The sequence below is a fragment of the Schistocerca nitens genome, chromosome 4, assembly GCF_023898315.1.
Source record: "Schistocerca nitens isolate TAMUIC-IGC-003100 chromosome 4, iqSchNite1.1, whole genome shotgun sequence".
NCBI classification, from domain to species: domain Eukaryota; kingdom Metazoa; phylum Arthropoda; class Insecta; order Orthoptera; family Acrididae; genus Schistocerca; species Schistocerca nitens.
Genome location: NC_064617.1, coordinates 559,387,984 through 559,406,271, shown reverse-complemented (window position 1 = coordinate 559,406,271; position 18,288 = coordinate 559,387,984).

Below are 18,288 nucleotides of genomic sequence, written 5' to 3'. Positions count from 1 at the left end.
TTGTGTTTGTACACAACTACCAGAAATATTATGCTGTCGGAGAAAATGCTACAACAAGAAGCTGGGAGGATTCTGTAGAAGGTGCAGTTTTCGACAATATGTACCTATCGAAACAAACAAATATGGATTTAAAATGTATACTTTTGTGGATTCGTATGTATTTTACCCGTACAATTAGGAAATATACACTGTGTTGCAACCATAAGAATTGCACCAACTGAGCGGTAATCATTTCGATGGTGTTCTGTGACCGGGTAAACCTATATATCAGTCAGGTCAAAATGTGAAAGCGGACGACTGGTTCACTAGCATTACATTGATAATAGAGCTCTGAAGGGAGAATTTTTCTTTTGTTTACACAATGAAGAGAAACAGGCTTGTGATTTCTCTAGAGTTTGCTATCAGTAAAGGAAGGGCTGCCCACAGTTCCTTTTTTGGCTTCCACAAGACTGAACTCTAGTTTCCTCCGCATTTAAGAAGGGGAAAGGTGTGACACCGGCATCACGTTTGCATGAAGATAATTCGATTGTGCTGACACGGAGGTAAACGGAAGACATTCATTGTAAATTTTACAGTAGCGTCAAGTGTGGTATTTTCTCAACGGATAAGCTGAACGCTTTGTACAACACTGCAAGAAATGTGCGCCATTGGTTCATGGTTATATTTTTGTGATGGTCTATACGGTTAGAATCTATGCACAAGTGATTTACTGTAGCAACAGTAAGAACGGTATCAGAAGAAAAGGGCTCCTGAACCAGGCATCTTATACAATGTTGTTTTGTTCGCTATATTCTGCAGAACTATTCAAATTTTGTACAAAGAACTCTAGAACTATGGCACTTCTATCAAGAACTCTTAAAAAATATATATATTTCTGAAGAAAAGGATGCTAACTTCACAGTAAGTGAAATGGTTTCCTCCTTAGATTGCAGTTATCTCGTAAACTATTAGCTGCACAAAATGGTTCAAATGGCTCTGAGCACTATGGGACTTAACAGCTGCGGTCATCAGTCCCCTAGAACTCAGAACTACTTAAACCTAACTAACCTAAGGACAGCACACAACACCCAGCCATCACGAGGCAGAGAAAATCCCTGACCCCGCCGGGAATCGAACCCGGGAACCCGGGCGTGGGAAGCGAGAACGCTACCGCACGACCACGAGATGCGGGCTCGGCGCAGTGATTGTGTCAGTGAAGCCGTCGTGGACTGAACCGGCACAGCAAACGGAAAGTTTCTAAGAGCATACACCTGTATTAACCATCAACTGTTCCAGAATGCACCAACATAATGTGTATGCAATCACTGCCACGAGCGTTGGATTGGCCAAACGAAAATTTTTGAACAGAAGCAATTTAATGCTCCGCATAGGACTGACAATGTGCTCTTAACAGTTCTATTTGGGAATCCATAACGACCCGAGCACAGTGGCGTGGGAAAATTGTTTGGTTCTGACTATGCCCCAATGACCTCTATCCAACAAATTAAGACCCTTTTTTTTGTAATAACCTTCTTATGAGCACTCTAGACTGATCTGATTCTGAGTGAAAAGGAATTGAAAGGAAATGTCCATGAGTTCTGAATTACTTTAATTGTGCGTGGCCAGTCAGTATTTATACATCGAACCAAAATTTGAAAGCCGCGCGGGATTAGCCGAGCGGTCTTGAGCGCTGCAGTCATGGACTGTGTGGCTGGTCCCGGCGGAGGTTCGAGCCTACCTCGGGCATGGGTGTGTGTGTTTGTCCTTAGCATAATTTAGGTTAAGTAGTGTGTAAGCTTAGGGACTGATGACCTTAGCAGTTAAGTCCCATAAGATTTCACACACATTTTTTGAAAATTTGAAAATCTTTATTCGCAGCTGTTTCCTGAGCAACTCTCATGTGCGTGAATGAAAAGTCTTGATGTGTCTGTGCGTCCTGTGTATCTACATAAAAACACGGGTGCTCTGAGTTGTCAAAAACTGGATCAGTTCCAGCAGGTAACCTTGACAGTCTGTCAGCGCTCTAATGTTGCGTTGTCGGGCGGTAGAGAACCTCATATTGGTAAGCAGACAGAATGAGAGACTGAGAGACCAACACTGTAGATTTCGAGCTGAGAGCGGTGGGACAGGGTGGGATGGACTGGACAATGAACTCAACAGCTTTTGATCCGTAAAGAGGTAAAATTTTCAGCCTTAAAAGTACTGCAGAATTTTTTTACACTATATGTGGCTGCCAAAGCCGCCTTTTCTAATCGAGAAAATTGCAATGTACTTTAGTGAGTAATTTAGACGTAAATACAATTGGTCTGTCAGCACCTTTAATTCTAAGGAGCAAGACAGCTCCTAATCCGTTAATTGAAGCGTCAACCGCCAAAGCAGCTGTTTTGGATGCGTCGAAATGTGTCAGGCAATTGTCACTCATCAAAGAGTCTTACAGTCGCTTGTAAGCTGTAGCACACTCTTGACTACACAAACTGAACGTTCTTCCTACGAATACGATGCAGCGGATCTGCAGTGTAAGAAATGTTGCGGATAAACCGAATGTAGTATGTTACTTTGCCTAACGCTGCCAGCAGTTCTTTGATATTGCGAGGCTTTGGTAAGTCACGAATGGCTCTGAGATCTACCTGACGGATGAATTCCTTGTGTATTTGCCACACAACGTAAATATGACATCCCAGCCTGAAACAATGAACACTTTTCCTTCTTCCATTGGAGTCCTGCAGAAGAAAGAACTTCAAATAACTTTCTGAGGTTTCACAAATACTCGTCTGGCGTACCAGAAACTATAATGTCGCCCAAGTAATTGGAACACGAACATTATTTTTTCAACTTTTGAATATATTGATGTTTTAGCCTAGCCATTTCAGATAGTACGCCACCATTAGATGTTGAAAGGAAGTTGGTGTTGCTTTGCAGTTAAACGGTTTGACAACTGAATAAAAAGACATTCACACATAGAAACGGATGTACGAACGCAGGGTGTTCGGAAACTCCCTTTATAGACGTCTATGACTTCTAGAGGGCAGTGAGCACATAATAAAATTGCCTTCCATTAGGAAAGTAGAATGCGATACAGTCTTCAATATGGTAAAGAGCAGCAATCAGTTATCGTTTCCGTTGTAGCTTCATTACACCCGAAATGTGAATCTGCTGTAACAAAGCTAGAATAGAAACGACAACTCATTGTTGCTCTTTACCATTTTGAGTACATAATATTTTGAATAGCAACTTATGTCCGCAAACCTAGGGTTCTGCGATGGTTTAAATTCAGATGTGTGACGCGTCCACGCCTAATAAGGGAAAGAGGAAAGTCTCCTTGTTCTGGTATGCAGCATGGAAAGCAGGATGACGTATACTACGTTAGATGGTCACCTGATGTCACTTAGCGTCTGCCTTTCTGTGAGACCAGTTCCTGTGCGTTTCCATACAGCAAACATGGTTCGATAATTTATTCATCCAGTGTCTGGGAACGAGGGAAGTTAGCGACCTGCAACGAACTTTACACATGATATTAAATCCTCAAAAGCCTTTTTCCCACTGACAATCATCAAACAATGATGAAAGGATGAAAGCGTATCGCTTATTACTTACTAGGTGTTCATGTAGTAAAACTGCCACATTAAGCATTATGTTTTAATTTATTACTTCTTTACTACTAGCTTTATTCGTTCCACATTTTGCGGACGGTATTCAAATATACCACTCATATATGTCATATGTATTTGAAATCATGTTAACTGAATCTTCCGTCGGTTCTTCGTAGAAATACATTATAATAAACGAAAAGACCTAGTTGGCTTTTGTTCTACAGTTTTACTTCTATTGTGTTAACTGGTTTTCGGCTTACAAGTAAATGTCTGAAGGTAATAAAAGTAATACTCTACAACAAAATCGAACCAGCGCTTTTCACACGTTATATTTGAAATGTTTGTAAGCGACTAAAAACTCGGAAAGAATGCTCATCCTAAATCCCTGGAGCGATTTCAACTAAATTTGGCCCACATATCACTTACGATTGGGAAAGAAGACCATGGGGGTAAGAACCACAAGCCTCGTATTTGGTTGGAGGTGATAACGTGGAGGGGGGAGGGCGGATAGTAGGTGGAGAATCAAAGAGGGGGAAGATGAACACAGATAGGGGAGGGGGCGGAAGAAGTGGTTAACGTAGGTGTTGGATGTGAAATGAACAGTAAGAGGGAAGGGGAGGAAATGGACAGAGAAAGAGGACGAATTGGAGGGAAGGAGGAAATGGACAGAAAAATTGAAGAGGAGGCGGTAGAAAGGAGATGGACAGCAAGAGTTCGTGTGGATGAGATAGGCAGGGAGAGGGGAGGAGGAGACCGACAGAAAGAGGTGCGGGAAGTGATGGATAAAGAGAGGGGGAGACTAAGAGGCAGGCAGGTGAGGAGACTGGAAATGGATAACAGAAGATTGTAATAAATATATCCCCGGGCAACGCCTGGTACTCTGCTAACAAGAAAATACGTGGAATGACATTGAACTCGAAAGCACAATCATGCTACTACAGATTATATGCGAGGGCGTGCTGAAAAGTAATGCCTCCGGAACTTTTTACTCTGTTCGCAATATCAGCAGAAGTGTTACAGGTGATGCATGTTACTCATTCGAATTTCCTACTTTTCGATGTATGTTGGATCCATATGCCACTAGAGAACTAATAATTGTAGCGTGAAACATGGTGATGTGTAACGTAACTATATCTTTGCGTGAGAAGCAGCCCAGATAACACAGAGCGCGAATTAGCGGAGTTCACCCACACATGGAGCATCCTCTTCTTCAGTGTGACAAAAATGCGAGCTCACACATGAGGGCTGCGACACCTGCAACAATCCGACCTACAGTCACGACTCTGCTCCATCCAATTTACATCTGTTTCCAAAACTTAAAGAATACTATCGAGGACTTCCCTTTGACGGAGATGAAGTGATGCAACCAGAGGGGTTCAAAAATTACCCTTGAGAGACCAGACTCGTGAGTGCAGTGCCCCTGGCACAATGAGAGATTTTTTTGTCTTTTTTATACTCCTGTCAGCAGATCGTTTCTACTTGGGTAAAGCATCTAAGATAGCTCGCCCTCAAACGACTCAGTATATCAAATATCTTTTCTTCTGAGTTTTCGCTGAGTTGTGTCCAATTTTCCAACGTATAAAAGCTAAAGTTTTAGTCTTATATTAAGGCAAAAAAGTTCAACTGGAGGTAATTTTATATTTTGCGTGGCCTAAAAGGTTTGGAAAGAGATTTCGACGACATAAAGTGAATTCCGTTGGATCAAATTAGAAAAAAGCACCGGAAACCACTGGCTCGACTTGAGGAGAATGGGTAACAGCTACGTCTGCCTCACTATAACAAATGTAAGTTCAAACTGGCTCTGAGAACTATGGGACTCAACTGCTGAGGTCATTAGTCCCCTAGAACTTAGAACTAGTTAAACCGAACTAACCTAAGGAAATCACAAACATCCATGCCCGAGGCAGGATTCGAACCTGCGACCGTAGCGGTCTTGCGGTTCCAGACTGCAGCGCCTTTAACCGCACGGGCACTTCGGCCGGCACCAAATGTAAGTAAACACTTAACTGGTGCCTGGTTAATGTTGTTATTTTTGTAACTGTTACAGCAAGTAACCTAAATACTGACCACAATGATACGTGCTATAGAGGTATTTCAGAAAGCCAACAATGCTCGGCAATTTTCTTGCGACGCAGCAAATACCTGTAGACGATAAGACGCCTGGAGTTGTACGCGTTTCCCCGTAAAGATATTGTTTTTATATTTATCACAGATAAATGTCCAGATATTTTGTGTCACCCGAACAAGCAATCCAACGACCTCCAAATGTTCTTGTAGGTAGCCTCTTAATTATCTGTGCAGAAAGTACTTGACCACGTCATGGATTCTTTTATGTTCAGTGTGATATCTTTCAATAACTGCAATACGAAATCACGTAAAAACTGTTGATACCTGTGTCTGTTTATGGTGGTATCAGAGAAGTACGGATGGGTGAATTGTTTAACTCTTTGGCATATCAAAGTTAAAAATTGGACGCTTCGATCAGCCATCGTGAATTCTCGACTGATAGCGTATATTGCGAAACTAATTCGCCATGGTTTGTAAACGATGCCATATCGTTAAACAAAATAGTGCATAGAAAGGCTACCTCAGTTTCCAAGGTCATAGATGCCATTCATATTGCTGTAACAGATTTCTAAAATCATTACCATGATGATGTTAATGGAGCGATATTTAGCAAACATGACATCTGTTGGACTACAGTGCTCGCAGAACACTCGTTTGACACATGCTACACGCATATTCAAGTTTCCTCGTAGTAACAAGTGCACTGTGCTGCCACAAGTAAAATAATTGCATTTTCGTCGTCAATTTATGTTCGTTATTTTTTTTTTTTACTGTACACACTACCTGTCCCAAATTTCTTAGGAATAATGTTTGCCAAGGCAGATCTCGTGCAGTTGAGACGACCAATAAACGTCAGTGTACAACAGCACTGTTGTAGTAACATTTATCTAAATTCGGCATAAACGATAACCATATTAACATTTTCGTCTGTCAAGTACCATGGTAAATTCTACAAATTTCACGTGCAAGTTGTCTTATCTCTATAATAACTGATCACAGACTGAAAGGATTTAAGTGCACAGATAAACACATGAACCGAACCTGAGTAACGTGTTTGCTTCAGTTTTGTGCAGCTGGACAAACGTTTTTGCAAGCTGTTTACCAGACTGGGGAGGGGGGGTGTGGGTAGTGCTTGGCATCGATGTTATCTGATCACTATTCACTGAAGAGTTTTAATTCCGTCTATGAAATTACACTCCTCGAAATTGAAATAAGAACACCGTGAATTCATTGTCCCAGGAAGGGGAAACTTTATTGACACATTCCTGGGGTCAGATACATCACATGATCACACTGACAGAACCACAGGCACATAGACACAGGCAACAGAGCATGCACAATGTCGGCACTAGTACAGTGTATATCCACCTTTCGCAGCAATGCAGGCTGCTATTCTCCCATGGAGACGATCGTAGAGATGCTGGATGTAGTCCTGTGGAACGGCTTGCCATGCCATTTCCACCTGGCGCCTCAGTTGGACCAGCAGCGTTCGTGCTGGACGTGCAGACCGCGTGAGACGACGCTTCATCCAGTCCCAAACATGCTCAATGGGGGACAGATCCAGAGATCTTGCTGGCCAGGGTAGTTGACTTACACCTTCTAGAGCACGTTGGGTGGCACGGGATACATGCGGACGTGCATTGTCCTGTTGGAACAGCAAGTTCCCTTGCCGGTCTAGGAATGGTAGAACGATGGGTTCGATGACGGTTTGGATGTACCGTGCACTATTCAGTGTCCCCTCGACGATCACCAGTGGTGTACGGCCAGTGTAGGAGATCGCTCCCCACACCATGATGCCGGGTGTTGGCCCTGTGTGCCTCGGTCGTATGCAGTCCTGATTGTGGCGCTCACCTGCACGGCGCCAAACACGCATACGACCATCATTGGCACCAAGGCAGAAGCGACTCTCATCGCTGAAGACGACACGTCTCCATTCGTCCCTCCATTCACGCCTGTCGCGACACCACTGGAGGCGGGCTGCACGATGTTGGGGCGTGAGCGGAAGACGGCCTAACGGTGTGCGGGACCGTAGCCCAGCTTCATGGAGACGGTTGCGAATGGTCCTCGCCGATACCCCAGGAGCAACAGTGTCCCTAATTTGCTGAGAAGTGGCGGTGCGGTCCCCTACGGCACTGCGTAGGATCCTACGGTCTTGGCGTGCATCCGTGCGTCGCTGCTGTCCGGTCCCAGGTCGACGGGCACGTGCACCTTCCGCCGACCACTGGCGACAACATCGATGTACTGTGGAGACCTCACGCCCCACGTGTTGAGCAATTCGGCGGTAAGTCCACCCGGCCTCCCGCATGCCCACTATACGCCCTCGCTCAAAGTCCGTCAACTGCACATACGGTTCACGTCCACGCTGTCGCGGCATGCTACCAGTGTTAAAGACTGCGATGGAGCTCCGTATGCCACGGCAAACTGGCTGACACTGACGGCGGCGGTGCACAAATGCTGCGCAGCTAGCGCCATTCGGCGGCCAACACCGCGGTTCCTGGTGTGTCCGCTGTGCCGTGCGTGTGATCATTGCTTGTACAGCCCTCTCGCAGTGTCCGGAGCAAGTATGGTGGGTCTGACACACCGGTGTCAATGTGTTCTTTTTTCCATTTCCAGGAGTGTACAAGAAAGTGTGTGTTTCGTCACCAAATACGTTTCGTTTTACAGAAATAATACATCAGTGCTCTGTAATGAGAGATATTTACAAATTGTCTTTCTCTTTCTTTCTAGATCGTAAAATAGTGCGTTACAAAAGATGTTGGTTTCACTTCCGGTATTTAATGCCTGAGTTCCGCTCGTGTCATGTGACGCTATCTGCTTACACGTTTTTCATTATTCCGTCTTTTGGTGCTGTTTATTCCGGCCGATTCCTATATTGCTTTGCAGAACTACGCATTTCCGCTTTTGAAACACACCATAAAGTAGCACCACCACTTTTTGTGTATATCTTTCAAGTTACACATGCCTCTTGTGTTTTCTGTCGAGTTACCAACTTTACTGCAAGTTTTTCTTTGATCTAAAATCTCTTCCCCAGTGTGTTGTCTCGTTTGATCGCGTCGTTATGTATTTATTAAACGTATAAAGGAGATGAAGGTGCAGTGATTAAGTTAAGGATTTAAATGGCCAGATGGTGCGTAGGTGGGTGGATGGTTACAAGGTGAGCGGGGGTAAAGGGACCCGACTGTCTGTAAATACAATGCAATGGAGTGACGATTGTGTTATGTGGAGACGAAGGAGGAGCAAGAGGTGAAATGAAAGGAGGAGAGGTAAATTGACGGAAACCGAGTGATGGGGAAAGAAAAGGTATTTTCCGTATTACCTGATTTTATCAATTATTTATAGAATGTGTTTTTCAATATTTATATCTTAATTTTATATTTTGTTTTAATACTTTATGTATACGGTAGTTTTCTTGAAAAGGGATGGAGGATCGGTCTTTACTTTTTATAACTTTCGTATCTTTTTAAATTGCTTCAGGTGGTCTGCTATCTCAAGTGTTTTGTAGTGTATTATCTTGTATACTTTATGTCTTGAGTGAGACGTAATGCTAGTCGCTTCCACATAGGTGGTACATATCTGGTTTGGTCTTAGTCTAGAAATTAGTTGTTATATTGAGTTCTTTGTTTTGTAGACATATTGAAGCCTAGTTCGTGAATATAGTCTCTTACATACTTTTTAAGTGAATGTTTTGCTGTCATTCGTTATCTGCTATTTCTAATAGTGTTTTCTTGTATCCACTTTAATACTCTCTGTTTTATGGGTGGTTAGCTCTTTTTTGGCATTCGAAAGCCTTTACGGGTATCTTCCTGAGCCTCCTTACCATGTGGGGTACTGAAAATTGTTTGTGGTTCTATGGGTGATTTAATGTTGCATTTTTTATTGTGTCTATTACTGTGGGTTTTCCGTGTATGTCAAAGGTGTGGTTACGAATGTATTTTCTGATGGTTATGTCTAGAAAGTTGAGTGTTTGTTCATCTTCTTCAATCGCAAACATCATATTCTTTTGTATTGTATTTATGTCTTCGTGTGGCTGTTGAATTCTGAACTGGGGTTCATCTGCCATGCACATTCTATTAGCCGTGTATCTGTACCAATAGATTCGATGGCTTTTCTTTGATATTATAATTGGATTCTCCGTGTGATTCGTGAAAATGTTGCATAGTGTTCCTGATACACGAGAGCCCATGGCAACTACTTCTTGTACGAAGTTCAGAAGTTGCTAACCTGGCCAGCGAACCACATTCCGAATTTGTAGATAGGAAAAATTAAGACACTAATGATACACAGGAAGCAATAAATATGCATAAAATCGTGAGGTCGGAGATGGGGCTGAACAAGGCAGGTGATTGCGAGCCACGACAGCGACGATGCAACGGGTCTTCAGGGTCACGGCAGCAGTTCTTTTACAGCAAAACCAGGCGAACTTCATATGTGCGGCTGGAATGGCCATCGGACACTGCACCTCCCGGTATGGGACAGCAGGCTGTGGTAAACTTATGAACCAGCGCGGTTTCCGTTTTCCCTGCCTATAGTCGACATAGACGCTGGCAAGTGGCAGAGAAAAAGCAAAACGGCAGTGGTGTGGAAGAATTTGGAGAAACATTCTTCCACCGTAAGGAATATGGGCTACTAGAGGAGATAACATGTTAGAGATCTGACAAAAAATAAAAACAAAAGTAAAAATGCTAGGAGCTGGGACTTTACAACGGTGCAGGCGATTCACTCAGGCAATGCTAAAAGAACAGATTTTCTCCTTTTGTTTCTTCACGGAGGCAAAATCGTGTTGGCGGGAAGGAAACGCCTTGCCAGTGATGGATTGGCGGTGATGTACGTCTTACAGACCACTTTTTTAGTGGAAAGAACATACTAAATAGTGGAATGCAAGAGGTGTTATCATGGAACGGAAGTAGGGAGGAAGATAGATCTTAAAAGGCTTATAGTGTTAGAAGACAGTGGCGGCAGAGTGGGAGATTGGACAGAAGTCCTTGGACACAGTTCGAACTGGCTTGGAATCTCATTGACTAAGAAGAATTGTCTTCAGTGATGAGTTTCTCCTCAGACTGAGCCGCGATGAACAGTGAAGAATGTCTGGAGACGCCCCACTCAGAGGTGGGATACCAGCCTCTCGCCCGCCGTATGGTGCGACAACCAGGTGCGATGGTCTGTGATGCCATTCCCTTTCATAGCAGGATTCTATTGGTTGTAATCCGCGGCATCTTTACAGCACAGAGGAACCTCAGTGATATTCTACGTCCTGTTTTGTTGCCATGCGTTTCACGCTATCCTGGGATTAGATTTCAGCAAGATAAAGCCCGCCCGCACACGGCGAGAACTTCCACTGCTTTTCTTCGTGCTTGCCAAACACTAATTTCGCCCTTGTTGCGGAAGTTTGGAGTATTATGGGCCGGGCTAACCAACCACTCCGAGATTTTGACGATCTAACGAGACAGTTAGCTCGATATTTCTCAGGAGAAAATCCAGCAATCCTATAAATCAAAGCTAAGCCGAATAACTACTTGCATAGGGGCCAAAGGTGAAACAATGCATAATTGTCTTGCTCAGTTTCTGGGGCTGTTTCTCTTGAATATTTTTTTTCTGAACCTGTAATTATTTGTTTGTCTGTATATGTATATCGCATCTTTATCTTGCGTAGATAAACAATCACTAGTTCTGTTAGCCATTGCTCTTAAAATCACCCAAGGCAGTATAGGATCGCCGCTCTCCATGCATTTCTTCATCGCCCTAATTGAGTCTCACTTTTGGAACAACGTTACCAGCGTGAAGTGGACGGAATTAAATTCATAGCACTTACTAATGGAAATCAGACTAACGTTACTGATGCTCTTGTTCAGCAAATGCAACCGAAAGCCTCACGTAACAACCGTTACCCACTAACAGAGACAGCTCCGAAAAAATGTATTCTGTGATTCTGTATCTAGGTATTATATCTGTTAGGATCGTTAACTGTACTAGGAAAGTGGGTTTCTTAAGCTACTATTAGCGGTTTATATCACGTACTCGTTTTGTTTCCTCAGTATAATGAGTTCATTATATCCATTACAGCTTGTTTTGTTATACTTTTCTACGAATTCCTTGCATCGTATACATCACGCTAAATTATTTTCTTTCCAGTTCTGCATTCAAAATCGTCAGTTTAAACACGATCAATCGGGCTAGCCAGTCTCATGTCATTCATTGCCAGTCGTCCTAACAAATGGCAGTACTGTCGTCATGCCAAAGTTTATCGATTTATCCCCTTCGTGTCTGGCACTCCGTACTCATTTGTGGTGGTCGTCTCCACTCTACACAGGGTCGGAGCACTGGGGATCACAGCACGTGTTGCAAGTATTCTGGTTCTCATCTCATACCATATCTCTTCTGCTAGGAGGCTTGTTTCATTATTAATTGTCACCTCGGTATTGCGGCTTACTCCAATCACACTTTCCTTCATTTCTTGCCCGGCCGATGTTAGAATATTATAGATGAAAGTACTCATTAAATTTCAATAGTTTATGCATAGAAGTGCATGTAAAATTCATTTTTAGCACATGTATCTTATTTGTTTTCAGTAATTGTAACTGATGATGGACACTTGTTAGCAGAAATTACAAGTGAAGCGGTGATTTTCATAACTGTTACGATGCTCAGTTGTGGGTGTTTCCCCATTAGGACTGTTTCCTATTGTATACGACATTCTGCAGCCACTGACTTAATTAGACATCTACTGCATACAACAAAGGGTTAAAAGTCTGAATGGTAATGCTATCAAAAAATGTAACCTTAATACCATTACGCAGAGCAATTCGCAAGACAGTATTAGATGCATTCCATGCTTGAAACAAAATGGATGGGTGGAGAAAGTTATCTTAGAGAACGGCCCACAATTTAGATAACGACAATGGAAAGAGACGCCAAAGAAAAGCCAGATGTAACCCGAATTCATATCGACATACTACAGCTCACCGAACTCCTGGGATTAGCAGGGCGGTCTAAGGCGCTGCAGTCATGGACTGTGCGGCGGGTCCCAGCGGAGGTTCGAATCCTCCTTTCGGCAGGTGTGTGTGTGTGTGTGTGTGTGTTTGTCCTTAGGATAATTCAGGTTAAGTAGTGTGTAAGCTTAGGGACTGATGACCTTTGCAGTTTAGTCCCACAAGATTTCACACTCATTTGAACATTTGATACGCCGTGGGCATTCAAACAGAGCTTGGATGGCGAGTACAGGTACACCTGCCCATGCAGCTTCAACACGATACCACAGTTCATCAAGAGTAGTGACTGGCGTATTGTGACGAGCCAGTTGCTAAGCTACCATTGACCAGACGTTTGCAATTGGTGAGAGTTCTGGAGAATATGCTGGCCAGGGCAGCAGTCGAACATTTGTTGTATCCAGAAAGGCCCGCACAGGACCTGCAACATGCGGTCGTGCATTATCCTGCTGAAAAGTAGGGTTTCGCAGGGATCGAATGAAGGGTAGAGCCACGGGTCGTAACACATCTGACATGTAACGTCCACTGTTCAAAGAGCAGTCAATGCGAACAAGAGGTGACCGAGACGTGTAACCAATGGCAGCCCATATCATCACGCCGGGTGATACGCCAGTGTGGCGATGACGAATACACGCATCCAATGTGCGTTCACCGCGATGTCGCCAAACACGGATGCGACCATCATGATACTGTAAACAGAACCTGGATTCATCTGAGAAAACGACGTTTTGTCATTCTCGCACCCAGGTTCGCCGTTGAGTACACCATTGCTGACACTCCTGTCTGTGATGCAGCGTCAAGGGTAACCGCAGCCATGGTCTCCGAGTTGATAGTCCATATTGCTGCAAACGTCGTCGAAGTGTTCGAGCTGATGGTTGTTGTCTTGCAAACGTTCCCGTCTGTTGACTCAGGGATCGAGACGTGGCTGCAAGATCCGTTACAACCATGCGGATAGGATGCCTGTCATCTCGACTGCTAGTGGTACGAGGTCGTTGGGATCCAGCACGGCGTTTCGTATTAACCTCCTCAACCCACCGATTACATATTCTGCTAACAGTCACTGTGTCTCGACCAAGGCGAGCAACAATGTCGCGATATATAAACCGCAATCGCGATAGACTACAAACCGACTCTTAACAAAGTCGGAAACGTGATGGTACGCATTTCCCCTCGTTACACGAGCCATCACAATAACGTTTCACCAGGCAACGCCGGTCAACTGCTGTTTGTGTATGAGATATCGGTTGGAAACTTTGTTCGTGTCAGCACGTTGTAGGTGTCGCCACCGGCGCCAACCTTGCGTGAATGCTCTGAAAAGCTATTCATTTGCATATCACAGCATCTTCTTCCTGTCGGTAAAATTTCGCGTCGGCAGCACTTCATCTTCGTGGTGTAGCAATTTTAATGGCCAGTAGTGTACTTTTGCGATAGTGCCGTACCAGCTTTGTTGTGAGTGTTTGTGCATGTCAGAACCACCGTGAGACGAATGCAAATATAAGTAATGTTACTCTGTTCCACAGTGGGTAAATTGTGGTGTTTCTTCGTTCTGAGATCAGACGACATCACTCTCGTTAAGAACGTAATGGATAACTGTTATACAAAGGACGGGGACATTACAGGCACTTTTTAGTAATAATTTACCAATGTTTGAACTGTTTCTTACTTGTGTATAAATGCAACGAAAACGTACAGAAATGTATACGTAGGAACGAACATACTGATAAATCGAATACAGTATGCATAAGACACTAATGCTTGTTTGTTTCTTAGGAGACACAGCTTCTAGAACTATCTTGGATCATCTGGGGAAGTACCAACACAGACCTAAGGCAAAATGAACTAAAAGTCACTAACAGTGATATGCGTGTGCCATTTTAACGTTTCACTATCAATATATGACGTACACATGTGTGCACTTTGTTAGAATAAACTCCTTATACGACAAAAGTCATGTTGTAACAATTAATAGTATGTAAAAGGCTTAATGCGAATTCAAGGGAGAGATAACTGACGAGTATTTGGACCTTGGATGAAAGATAAATAGTTATTAGTCAATAAAAAATTCTAATTATCTACATAAGGAAGGAGTTTCACACACACACACACACACACACACACACATATATATATATATATATATATATATATATATATATATATATATATATATATATATATATATATATCACGCGAGAAGGTTTCAATGTGATAGCATACCCTATCAAACAGATAAAAGGTGTTGCGCCTAAAGTATATATATATATATATATATATATATATATATATATATATATATATATATATATAGGGTGAGTCAGGAGGAAAGGTACATGCCTTGAGGGGTGATACTAGTGCTGGTTCTGAACAAACATGTGCACTTTCCTTAATCGTTTCCAAAGAAAACAACTAGGTACGGAAAACGTGTAGTGTCGTCCATAATAACCGTGTCATTACGCAGTTCACTTGTGCATAGTGCAGTTGTTTACCTCGAGTCTGAGTCCGACAGTGCTTGTCGTAGCACACGGTAGTGCGATGTTGTTATGTGAAGAACGAATACAATTTTGTGTAGTGAAGGTGACACGGATCTTCACACATGAAAAGTATGCTGACATGATGTTCGTCTATTGTTTTTCCAATGGTGATTCCAGAGCTGCTGTGCCAGAATACGAACAACGATTTCCGAATCGTAAGGTGCCAGATAGCAGGCTGTTTAGCAGGGTGTTTCACGGATTGCATGAGCGTGGTACGCTTCCAAGCGTAAATGTTGTTTCTGAACGCCCGTACAACAAACTCTTAATACAGCTGGGAAATTTCTTCAAGTACTGGAACGCAACCCTACTACTAGCTATAGGAGAATTTCTGCCTAACTTGGTATTGCACAGACACGAGTGATACGCACAGTAAACGAGCACGGTCTCTATTCCTTTCATCGGCAGAGTGTACAGCATCTGCATGAAGGAGATGCTGCCGCCCAGCAAGAATTCTGTCAATGGATCATAGCCAGTGAGCGATTAATTCCACATATTCTGTTCACTGATCAGTCAACATTTACCCGCAACGGAATCAACAAAACTCGCAACTCTCATGCGTGGGCACGCTACGGTGGAAACATATTTTCAACGACGTTTGTCAGTCAACGCTTGGTGCGGTATTATTGATGACCTACCCATCGGCCCAGTTGTTTTAGATAACCGTCTTACTGGGACACGTTATCTTGAGTTTCTTCAAAATATGTTACCAGAATACGTGGATATCCCTTTGGCAACACGAGCTCGTATATACTTTCACCATGACGGAGTTCCCTACACAATGCGTACGGCCAGTGACACAGTACCTCAACACAACGTATCCTGGTCTCTGGGTCGGTCGTCGTGGAATCATTGCTTGGCCACCGAGATCACCCGATCTTACGTCATTGGGTACTGTTTGTAGGGGTGGCTGAAGAGCGACAACTACAAGGTTGGAATGCACTTAAGAGAGGAACTTCTTGCTCGTATTTCACATGCTTGTGTCCACGTAAAGCAACGCAAAACTGAGCTCCGATCGGCGACACAACACCTGTCCACAAGAGCAGCAACATGCATTGAAGTTGATGGTGGTCTGTTTGAAAATTTTCAGTGAGGAAACGGGCACAATTAAACAAACCCTAACATAACATTACCTTAATTTACTGTCACTTGCACCTTTCCGGTTCCTAGCTGTTTTCACTGGTTTACCCGGAGACGGTTGAGAAAATGGCGTATGTTTATTAGATCACCGGTAGTATCACCCGTCGAAGAATGTACCTTTCCTCCTGACTCACCCTGTATATATACAGTGTGTCCCATTTATCTTGACCACCCTAGATAACTGTTTGTCCAGATGCAAATTACAAATTGTTTCAAGGAAATGTTCTTTAGCCGTCAGGGGGAAATCAATAAGCATGATTGCCTTCGTTGTAGCTTTGTGTTTTGCAGAGATATGAACTGCAGTATGAGTTTTTTAAATGGCACCCTGTATTTTTACTCGGTAATTCATTTCCTCTCCTAAAGACCTATTCAAAAATGTATCACAGTGTACCATTCACTGAAATACAACGTGTCTAATTACGTAACATGACACTGACTTTGAGCCCGGAATCACAACTTCGTCCACTTGCTGGAGCTGTCAGAAAACAAATGAAAACCAAGTAAAAGTATAGCACAAAATTGACTTTGACTCTCCTGCACCATTGCTCAGAAGTAGAATATTGAAAGATGCTCAAAGTGGTGACCCTGGACACCGATACACTGATGCACTCGTTGAATGGAAGAATTATTTACTGCTTCCAGTGTTGCCTGCTGAAGAGAATTACAAGCAAACACGATACGTTCCTGAATGACTTCTGGAGTTGTTGGAATTTCGTCAACGTCTTTAATGCATCGCCAAAGAAAAAAGTCCAGAGGATATCAATCAGGAGACCTAGCAGGCTAAGTAACTGTTCCTCCTCGACCAATCCATCTTTCAGGATACCTTCGGACATTCATAGTGTTGATACCACATAAGCATTCTGGTTGTTAGCGGCACTTCATACAGAAGAGGAAGAAGAATTCGTTTGAAGAAGTTGGCATACGCTGTGCCGTTTCGACTACCATTGATGGAGTAAGGGCCAATAATTGTAGTACACCCCACACCAGATGTTAACTCTCCATTGACGCTGTTGTTCCACCTGTCTAAGCCATTGTGGGTTGTTGCTGGACAAATAAGGAATGTTCCTAGTATTTACCTCTACTTTGAGAAGGAACATTCATCGGTAAATAGAACATTGATTGGAGAAGAAGTTCGGTTTGGGTGGGATTTGCTGTTGTGCCCACTGACAGAATTGTATACGATTCTGGAAATCATTCCCATGCATTTCTTGATGTAGATGGTACATGGTAAAGATGGAACCGGTGACGTTTAAGAATGCCGGCCGCGGTGGTCTAGCGGTTCTGGCGCTGCAGTCCGGAACCGCGGGACTGCTACGGTCGCAGGTTCGCATCCTGCCTCGGGCATGGATGTGTGTGATGTCCTTAGGTTAGTTCGGTTTAAGTAGTTCTAAGTTCTAGGGGACTTATGACCTAAGATGTTGAGTCCCATAGTGCTCAGAGCCAGCCAGCCACGTTTAAGAATACAATGTACACTCGTTTTTGGAATGCCAATCTCGTGTTCAAATGGCTCTGAGCACTATGCGACATTATAACACTCCTGTCCGCTACAGCTACACCATAACCTCGAAGCTGGAGGCAGGTTGTCAAATAAAACAATCTTATTAAAGCAATTATGGGATAACACAACAGAACAGTGTTACCCTCTGAGAGGAATTTTGCTAGGTTGACCGTGTTGTACCTAACTGAAATGGCTTATCCGAAATGATAGTCAGAATTACGTAAACATTCGAACAGTAACAAACAATATCTTTGCCTAGCTATACTGTTTAAAGAATAAGGATAACGGTCGCTAGCATAATTAGGCAAGAGAAAGATTAACGTTCTCGTTTAAGAATTGCTGGACATTGGCCCTTCTTGGTGACGAGGGTGAATACCAATTCCAGAATCGTTCCAGCTATTTATCCATCCATCCGAGGCATTGGAAAGCAGCAGAAAAAGCCTCTCTCGGAACCAGGACAATATGCCACTTTTACATGGCACTGCACAGTTTGGTAGCTCGTC